General features: G+C 36.8%; 2 pseudogenes; both read right to left on the reverse strand.

Moving 5' to 3' along the window:
- Nucleotides 1–313: 313 nt before the first annotated feature.
- On the reverse strand, nucleotides 314–4,570 carry LOC118929363 (cAMP-regulated phosphoprotein 19-like; annotated as a pseudogene).
- Nucleotides 4,571–4,607: 37 nt separating this feature from the next.
- On the reverse strand, nucleotides 4,608–10,250 carry LOC130684559 (CGG triplet repeat-binding protein 1-like; annotated as a pseudogene).
- Between the last annotated feature and the right edge of the window lie 245 nt (nucleotides 10,251–10,495).

Raw genomic sequence — 10,495 nt, forward strand, 5'->3', positions numbered from 1 at the left:
ACATCAAAAAGAGTAAAGTACTTAGGAATTGACTTAACTAAGGAGATGAAAGACTTGTACAATGAAAAGTATAAAATATTGGAGAAGAATTAAAGAAGACATAAGTGGAAAGACATCCCTTGTTCAGAGATTGGAAGAGATACATTGTTAAAGTTTCAATACTGCTACCCAAAGCAATCTAAACATTAAGGGTAATCTCCATTAAAATTTCAGTGGTGGCTTTTGGCGACTCTCTTTTAATCATAACATTGGTCATTGTTTTATCACTTAATTGTTGCTAATTTGTGTTTGTATCTACCATTTTACTATTTGCTTTTTATTTGTCTTGCCCATGCTCTGTTCTTTTTTCTCTTTTATTTCCCTTTGTTAGATTGCTTATTTTTCTTATTTTATTTTCCCTCTATTTAGTTGTTCCATGTTTTTTATTATTTAGTTGTTACCCTAGAAATGAAAACATGTATCTTTGACTTAAAAAAGTCTAATTAGTAATTTTTCCTCTTCCTAGACTAATGCAAAGAACTTAGAACATTTGAAGGCTTATTCCATTTACCCACTTGCTAATGTTGAGTAATTTAATCTTTGTATATTTTAAACCCAAAGATCTGATATTGTTGTTAGTTTATGTTGTCAGTATTAATTTAGACTTATCCATATAGTTACTTTTTGGTTGCCCTTCATTCCCCTCTGCACCTTCAGGCTTCCATCTGGGATAACAGAAGATTATTACTACTGGTTTTTTCATTGAAGGTTGTTACCCCTATCATTTTTTCTTTGCTGAAACTGTCTCTATGTTGCCTTCACTTTTTTGTTTTTTTTTAATTAAATTGTTATTTTATTAAAGTGACATCTGTAGAAGCAAAATGCCTAAATATTTTAATATGAATATGTTCCACTTATCATGTAAATGACTGTAATTGTCACAAGCCTAATTCACTCATCTCATTGTAATTATTTAAAATTATTTACCAGAATTCATCTCACCCTGACATAGGTTTTTGGGTCAGTCTTCTCAAATATTTGTTTCATTATAAATTTCTTTTTATTTAGACAATTGTCAAATATTAGTAATAATGCAGTATTAACAACTGAGAAATTTTAAGGAATACACCATTATTGTGTTATAAAACACAGCACTCAGCAGAGCAAATTTCAAAATTAAGGATATAGACACCTATGCTACTGAATAGACTGAACAGCACAGCCCAAAATGATCTGAGTCAAAGAAGCAAAAAATAAAGGGGGAGGGAGTGGCCAAAAGAGTCAGAGAATTGAAGCCTTTTATTCTAGTGTCCTCAAAATTGACTGTGGAAGTAAACATTTCTACATTTTAAAAGTCTATATAAAGTACATGAGTTGCAATTTTCATAAAAGTCAAAATGAAATGTTCTATATAGGACAAAAGATAGGCCTAAGCAACGTATCATATTTGCACAAGGCCACTGAATGTCATGGACATTAGTAACAAATGAAAAAGCTTAAGTCTGTCTCAGACTGAGCAAAGATTTCAGTTTGGTATTCTATAAGCCCAAGATTGTAAACTACTCCTAACTATACAGAAGTCCTAATGACATACAGAGTTTTGTGTAGGAACTCTCGGGCTTCTGGTTGGTACATCATCTACTTTTTAATATGTGAAATTAGTAGACTTGTGAGAGGTTGTGCAAAACATTTTGTATTTACAAAAATGGCACAAAAGTGAATCCAACAGTCAATGCATATGCACACTTCATTCACATCTTCAATAACAAAAGGTGCTCAAACACAATAGAACTGAATAGGAATACCAGCTTCAATGACAGCTATTAGGCACTAGAATCACATAAGTTACACCAGAATGGGCAAATATTGCCCAAGTAAAATTCTGTTGTTAAAGCTGAAACAGGTTTAAGGCCATTCAAGTTCAAGCACATAGATACAAATCTGGAGCCCCATCTATTTGTGTTTGAAATATGTGATGTTTCCTCCAACTCGTGGCCTTAAACTTCTGTTTTGAAAAATCCAAAAAGAAAATACAGAATAAATCAATAAAATAGAGGTTATTATATTAAATAAGAGTAACATACCGAGTTATAATTAAGGTGAATTAAAGAAAGCCAAAACATTAAAATTGTAAAACTTGCTTGTTACTTGTTGGAACCATTCCCACACTAGGTAATGTGTACAAATATTTTCAAGTAGATTATATTGCTCTAACATGTTCTTTTCATCAGTGCACTGTTAAATAATCAAGAACTCTACACTGTATATCCCCTTAAACAGCAGCACACACCAGCATTCCCTGCAAAGCTGGCATTCTCCAGTGACTTAGTGAAAGGAAAGGAGAAGCAGAGAAATAATGGGAATTAGAAGATTCATGCTGTTCTGCTCTTTTAATCAGCCAGCCAGCTTGCTAGCCACAAGGGATGGTTTCCACTAAGGAAGGTCCTGTGGAGTGGGAATGTGGTCACCAGTGACCTCTGTCTTACTGGGGCTGCAGTAGGAAGTTGCTTGTTCTTCATTTTTGCTTTTGCATTGTTGTAATCCCCAGAATCAAAGCATTTTTGCCCTTTCTGCAATCGTTACCTTAAGAAACCTGAACCTCCAGGCTTTTGTCCCAGATGAGGAAACCTCACTTTTAATTTTGCTTCTTCAGCTTTCTCTGGACTAATCAGTTTTATCTTCCATTTCCTTCTGCTCCTTGGCAGAGGCTGCCTTGGGGACTTCTGCACACATACTGCTTCCACTTAACCTCAATTCTCTGGCTCTGCCACCTTTCTTTGTTAAAAATAAAAATTAAATTTTGGATACAAATATATAACATAAAATTGCAATTTTAACAATTTATTAAAATTTTTAATTGTAAAATATATATTTACCATTTAAATATTTTAAAATAGACTTTATTTTTTTAGAGTAGTTGGCTCAGCAAAACTGAGTGGAAGATACAGAGATTTGCCATATACCTCCTGACCCAGCACTTCCTCAGCCTTCCCATTACCAGTATCCTCCACCAAGGTGGTACATTTGTTACCACTGATGAACCTACCTCAATACATCTGTATCCCCCAGAGTCTATTGTTTACATTAGAGTTTACTCTTGGTGTTGCCTATTCTGTGGGTTTGGACAAATTTATAATAACATGTTCACTGCCGTATGCTCTGGCTTTCATTGATTCTTTCTATTGTTTTATTCTCGATTTTATTTATTTATGCTCTAATCTTTATTATGTCCCTCCTTCTACTGACTTTGGGTCTCATTTGTTCTTCTTTTTCTAGTTTCATTAATTGTCAGTTTAGACTGTTCATATGGGATTGTTTTTCTTTCCTGAGGTAGGCCTGTATTGCAATATACTTCGCTCTTAGCATGGCCTTCACTGTGTCCCACAGATTTAGGGGTGTTGAATTAGTGGTGTCATTTGTCTCCACATATTGCTTGATCTCTGTTTTTATTTGGTCATTGATCCATTGGTTATTTAGGAGCATGTTGTTAAGCCTCCGTGTGTTTGTGGGCTTTTTTGTTTTCTTTGTGTAATTTATTTCCAGTTTCAACCTTTGTGGTCTGAGAAGCTGGTTAGGTACAATTTCAATCTTTTTTAATTTACTGAGACTCTTTATGTGGCCTGTATATGATCTATTCTTGAAAATGTTCCATGTGCACTTGAGAAGAATGTGTACCCTGCTGCTTTTGGGTGGAGTGTTCTGTAGATGTCCGTTAGGTCCGTCTGTTCTAATGTGTTGTTCAGTGCCTCTGTCTCCTTACTTATTATCTGTCTGGTTGATCTGTCCTTTGGAGTGAGTGGAGTGTGGAAGTCTCCTAGAATGAATGTATTCCATTCTATTTCCCCTTTTAATTCTATTAGTATCTATTTCACATATGTAGGTGCTCCTGTTTTGGGTGCTTAGATATTTATAATGGTTATATCCTCTTGTTGGATTGACCCCTTTATCATTATGTAATGTCCTTCTTTGTCTCTTGTGACTTTCTTTGTTTTGAAGTCTATTTTGTCTGATATAAGTACTGCAAAACCTGATTTTCTCCCTATTAGTTGCATAAAATATCTTTTTCCACCCCTTCACTTTTAGTCTGTGTATGTCTTTGGGTTTGAAGTGACTCTATTGTAGGCAGTATATAGACGTGTCTTGTTTTTTCATCCATTCAGTGACTCTATGTCTTTTGATTGGTGCATTCAGACCATTTACATTTAGGGTGACTATCAATAGGTATGTACTTATTGCCATTGCAGCCTTTAGATTCATGGTTACCAAAGGTTAAGGGTAACTTCCTTACTATCTGACAGTCTAATTTAGCTCATTCAGTATGCTATTACAAACACAATCTAAAGGTTCATTTTTCCTCCTTTTTCTTCCTCCTCCATTCTTTGTATATTAGGTATCATATTCTGTACTCTTTGTCTATCCCTTGACTGACTTTAGGGATAGTTGATTTGATTTTGCATCTGCTTAGTAATTAATTGTTCAACTTTCTTAACTGTGATTTATTTCCTCTGGTGACAGCTATATAGCTTTAGGAACACTTCTATAGCAGTCCCTCCAAAATACACTGTAGAGATTGTTTGTGGGAGGTAAATTCTCTCAGCTTTCGCTTACCTGAAATTGTTTAATCCCTCCTTCAAATTTAAACGATAATCTTGTCGGGTAGAGTATTCTTGGTTCAAGGCCCTTCTGCTTCATTGCATTAAATATATTTTGCCACTGTAAGGTTTCTGTTGAGAAGTCTGATGACAGCCTGATGGGTTTTCCTTTGTCTGTGATCTTTTTTCTCTCTCTGGCTGCTTTTAAAAGTCTGTCCTTACCCTTGATCTTTGCCATCTTAATTATCATATAGCTTAGTGTTTTTTTCCTTGGGTCCCTTGTGTTGGGACATCTGTGTACCTCCATGGCCTGAGAGACTATCTCCTTTCCCAGACTGGGAAGTTTTCAGCAGTTACATCCCATCCTCAAAGACACTTTCTATCCCTTTTTCTCTCTCTTCTTCTGGTACCCCTACAATGCGAATATTGTTCCATTTGGATTGATTGCACAGTTCCCTCAATATTATTTCATTCCTAGAGATCCTTTTTCTCTCTCTATGCCTCAGCTTTTTCGTATTCCTCTTCTATAATTTCTATTCCATTTACCATCTGCTCTACTACATCTAATCTGCTTTTAAATCCTTCCATTGTATGTTTCATTTCAGATATTGAATTCCTTAATGATTGGATCTCAGTCCTGAATTCGTACCTGAGTTCTTGAACATTTTTCTGTACCTCCATGAAAATGTTCATGATTTTTATTTTCAAATCTCTTTTGGGAAGATAGATGAATTCAGTTTCGCTTGGCTTTTTCTGATGTTTGTGGGGTTTTGGTTTCATCCACGTTTCTTTGATGTCTCATATTTGTATGTGGTGCCGGCTAGTGCCCAGAAGCTCTACTCTCGAGCTGCTTAGCCCCTGAAGCTATATCTTGGGTCACAGGGGAGGGCACTGTTGCCTGGGGGCAGGAAAGAGTTGTTTCCTACTTCCTGGCTGCTGTGCCTTTCTCCACTGCCAGAACCAGTGGGCTGAGTGCACAAGTGTAAACCTCTGTGCTTTGTGTTTGTAGCTGCCATAGGTGGTGCCTTCCTTTAGCTGGCCTGATGCCAGGGCAGGGGCTGCCAGTTTCCAAGCTGGTGCCAACCAGGAGGAAGGTGCAACAGACCATGTATCATGGTGGGGGTCCTCAGAGCTGCATCTCCAGCCAGGGGGATGGAGCGCCTGAAGCTCCTTTTATGTTCCCAACCTGCTGGACAGAGCTTACTGAGTTTTGTTCACCTGTCCTTTCTCCTGAGCAGCAAGCTGTCTGCAATCCTTGCTCCTTTAGGAGCCCTCTCGCTGTTAGGAAGTCTCTCAGACTGCCTGCCTTTCTTTTGTCCCAGAGCAGCCTGATGTGGATCCCTGTTTTCCACAAGTAGCTGGAATCCGTGTCTCTGAGTATTCCGCCTCTCTTAGTTTTCCAACTCCACTAATCTCCAGAGCATCATGCAGTGTAGGTTCGTGCTCCCAGAGCATATCTCCAGGGCTAGGTGTTTAGCAGTCCTAGGCAACCCCTCCCCACTCCATTTATCTTCCTCCCACCACTGAGCTGGAGTGGAGTAAGGGCTTGGGTCCTGCCAGATCACAGCTCTGGTACATTACCCTATTCCATGATGTCTGTTCTTTTCTCCAGGTGTATGCTGTCTGGCATAGCTTTCTTTCCTGTTGCTCTTTCAGGATTAGTTGTATTAACTATATTTTTGTACTATATGTGGTTTTGGGAGGAGGCCTCTGTCTCACCTCTCATGGCACCATCTTTAATCTTGCAGTCTCCATTTCTTCTTATGGCTTAATGCTATTCCACTGTTATTATATCACATTTTGTCTGTTCATCTCTTGATGGACATTTGAGCTATTTCTACCTTTTGGCGATTGTAAATAATGCTGCATTGAACATTGGTATACAAGTATCTGTTTGAATTTCTATTTTCAATGCTTTGGGTTATAATCCCTACAAGTCAAATTGCTGGGTCATATGGTAATTCTACATTCACTTTTTGAGGAACCACCAAACTGTAGCAACACCATTTTACATTCCTACCAGCAATGTATAAAGGTTCCAATTTCTCCACATCCTTGCTAATACCTGTTTACTTTCCATTGGTTTGATTACAGCCATCCTATTAAAGTGTGAAGTGGTATCTCATTGTGGTTTTGATTTGCATTTCCCTAATGACTAATGGCGTTGATCATGTTTTTGCATGCTTATTGACCATTTGTATATCTCTTTGGAGAAATGTCTCTTCAAGTCTTCTGCCCACTTTTCAACTGGTTTGTGTTTATATTGTTGTGCTTTAGGAGTTTTTTGTGTATTTTAGATATTAAGTCTCTGTCAGATTTGTGACTTCCAAATATTTTATCCCATTCTGTAGGTTGTCTTTTCACATTCTTGAAAATGTCCTTGGTATAAAAGTGTATAATTTTTATGAAGTCCAGTTTGTCTATTTTTTCTTTCATTGCTTGTATTATGGTGTCATATGTAAGAATCCATTGCCAAATTCATGCTCATGAAGGGTTATCTCCAAGTTTTCTTCTAAGAGTTTTATGATTTTAGCTCTTATATTTAGGTTGTAGATTTGTGCCATTAATTTTTATATAAAGGATAGGGTAATAAATTCTTTACTTTGCATTTGGTTATCTAGTTGTCTAGCACCATTTGTTGAAGAGAGTATCCTATCCCAATTGAGTGGAGTTGGCACCTTTGTAAAAAATCAGTTGACTATGTATGGGTTTATTTTTGGACTCTCAATTCTATTCCTTTTATATGTGTATCTTTATGCCAGTACCACACTGTTGTGATTATAGTAGCTTTGGGATAAGTTTTGAATTTGGAAAGTGTGAATCCTCTTCAAGTTTGTTGTAGCTTTACAGGGCCTCTTGCTTGCCTTCACTTTTTTGAAGGATAGTTGCACCAATTACAGTGTTCCAGATGACCAGTTATTTTCTTTCAGTATTTTGAAGATATGCATTTGTCTTCTGGCTTTTACTCTTTCTATGGAGAAGTCAGCTATTGGTATGGTTCACCCTTGAAAGTTATGTTTCCTCTCCCTCACCCATACTGGTTTTAAGATTTTTCTCTTTGTCTTTGGTATATGGCAGTTTTACTATAATGTGCTTAGGTGTGGTTTTCTTTGCATTTGTACTGTTTGGTATATTGGTTGGCTTCTTGACTCTGTGGGTTGGTGGTGGCTTTCTTTAGTTTTGTAATATTCTCCATTACTTCTTCAAAGATTGCTTCTTCCACAATATCTCTCTTTTTGGGACTCCAGTTAAATATATATAGTAGACCTTTTCATTGTATCCTGTATGTCTCTTACATTCTGTGTTTTTTATCCCTTGTCATTATATTACATTCTATTTTTTCTGTCCTGCTTTTTTCTTCATCATGTATAATCTATTGTAAGACTGTATGTATTGGATTATTATTTCAATTATTGCATTTTTCATTTCCAGAATTTTCATTTTGGATTTAAAAAATAGTTTAAAATTTTTCTTCTGAAATTGTCAAGCTCATTTTTATTTTCCTGAAAATATTAAACATAGTTCAAATGCTATTATGAAGATACCTGATGGGTCTGTTTGCACTGGCTGTTGTTTTTCTTGGTTCTCAAGTCACATGGTCTTGTCTTTCTCTACGCTTGTTTGTTTTTTATTTGAAAGTCAGATACTGATTATTAAAAACTGTAATTTGAGCTTTGCAATGATGTTATTTTCCTCCAGAGAGGACTAACGTTTACTTTGGCAGATAGCCAGAGTCAGTAGTAACCCTAGACCACTTTAAATAAATTCGACAATGATAATATTTGAAGTTGGCCTTTAATCCCAACAATGGCTAGTTTATGTAGAGTTGGTTCCTCCTCATTCTTATTATGAAGACATTCTGAGCCTAGGACAAAACCAGAGAGTTGTGGGTTTCCTCATCTCCCAGATATTGTCCTTGTAATTCTTTACTGCCTTATTAGCTCTCTGGGGCTTTCAAAGAGATTTCTTATATGTATACATATTTTTTTAAAATTATAGTAGATACACATAGCTAAATTGACCATTTTTAACCATTTAAGTGTATATTTTAGGGGTATTAAATACATTACCATTGTTGTGCAATCATCACCACTGTCCATCTTGAGAACTCTTTTCATTTTGCATAACTGACACTCTATACCTACTAAACACTAACTCTCCATTCTCCCCTCCTCTCAGCCTCTGACAACCACCATCCAACTTTAATACTTGATATTTATCTTGGTCACAGTAGTGGTATCCTCCTTGTCAACAATCTCGTGAGTTGAGGATTTGATTCTCATTCTCATATTCATCAGGCAGATATGCTGTCCTCAGCTGTTCTGACTTAGGTGTGGAGTCTCTATTCATCATGTGGTGAGGCAGGAAGCATGGAATGCTGGGTGATCAGCCTTCTCAAGTTGGATGTTGGCTTCCAGGCACATTTTCACAAAATCCTGGATAACACTTTCTCTGCACAGTACTGTTGCAGGGAAAGGATGAAGTTAGGAGCCTCTGCTTCTTTCTCACATTCTGATCTCAGAGTCTTCCTTCCTCTTGGTATGAATCTTTGACTTGAGGTGGTCACTAATGGCAGACTTACAAACATGATTCAGAATCACAGTGCAAGGAGTGCAGAAGAGTCTTCCTCCATATTAACACAGCTTTACCTCCAAACTCAGTGACTCAGTATGAGGAGTCACATACACAGCAATCTCAGACAGGTTTCTAGCAGGTGGTGCTGTCATTACAAACCTTCCCATGCTGACTTTGAATAAGGTTTGCATTAGTTTCCAGTTCTTTTGTCTCAATGCTTAGTACTGAAGGGTGTCCAGTGCAAAAGCATAAATGCATGAAATCCTGGCACTTTGTTCAAACCTGGAGATGCTTTCAAATCAGCTTTTCAGCAAGTGGTGGTGGGGAAATATTGTCTGGGTTTGAGCCCTATTTCCCTGTGGTGCTAGAAAGTCTTGCCTTTTTGTAGGATTGGGTCTGTAGCTAGGGAAGTGGGTGAAACCTGTCCTGGGTAGGGATCTATTTTCTGTCCCTATGAATTTTTCTACTGTAGGTGTCATATATGTAGAATCATATGTTGTTTGTGTTTTTTGTCTGCGTTATTTCACTTAACATAATCCCTTGAAGTTCACCTGTGTTGTAGCATATGTCAGAATTTCATTCCTTTTTAAACCTAATCTATTATATATCACATTTTGTTCATCCATTCATCTATCAATAGATACTTGGATTGCTTCTACCTTTTGGGTTTTGTGAATAATGCTGCTATGATCATGGGTATACAGATATTTATTTGAAACCTGCTTTCAGTTATTTTGGGTATATAACCAGAGTGGAATTGCTAGATCATATGGTGATCCTATGTTTAGCTTTTGAGAACCACCATACTGTTTTACACAGTGGCTGCATCATTTTACATTCCCATAGCAATGTACAAGAGGTCTAGGTTCCCCACACCCTCACCAACATTTGTTATTTTCTGATTTGTTTTTTTTTTTACATTGGCCATCCTAATTTGTGTAAAGTAATTGGAAAAATAGTTTGTTGAAGAGAACCAGACAAAAAATAAGTACAGAGACAGAGGCACTGAACAACATATAAGAACAGATGGACCTAAAAGATATCTATAGAACACTCCACCCAAAAGCAGCAGGATACACATTATTCTCACATGCACATGGAACATTTTCCAGAATAAACCACATACTAGGCCACAAAAAGACCCTCAACAAATTGAAAAGGATTGAAACTGCATCAAGCAACTTCTCAGACCACAAAGATATAAAACTAGAAATAAATTGTACAAAGAAAACAAAAAGGCTCACAAACACAAGGAGGCTTAACAACATGCTCCTAAATAAACAATGGATCAATGACCAAATAAAAACAGAGATAAAGCAATATATGGAGACAAATGAAAACAACAGCAC

This window comes from Manis pentadactyla, chromosome 8 (genome assembly GCF_030020395.1).
Source record: "Manis pentadactyla isolate mManPen7 chromosome 8, mManPen7.hap1, whole genome shotgun sequence".
In the NCBI taxonomy this organism is placed as follows: Eukaryota; Metazoa; Chordata; class Mammalia; order Pholidota; family Manidae; genus Manis; species Manis pentadactyla.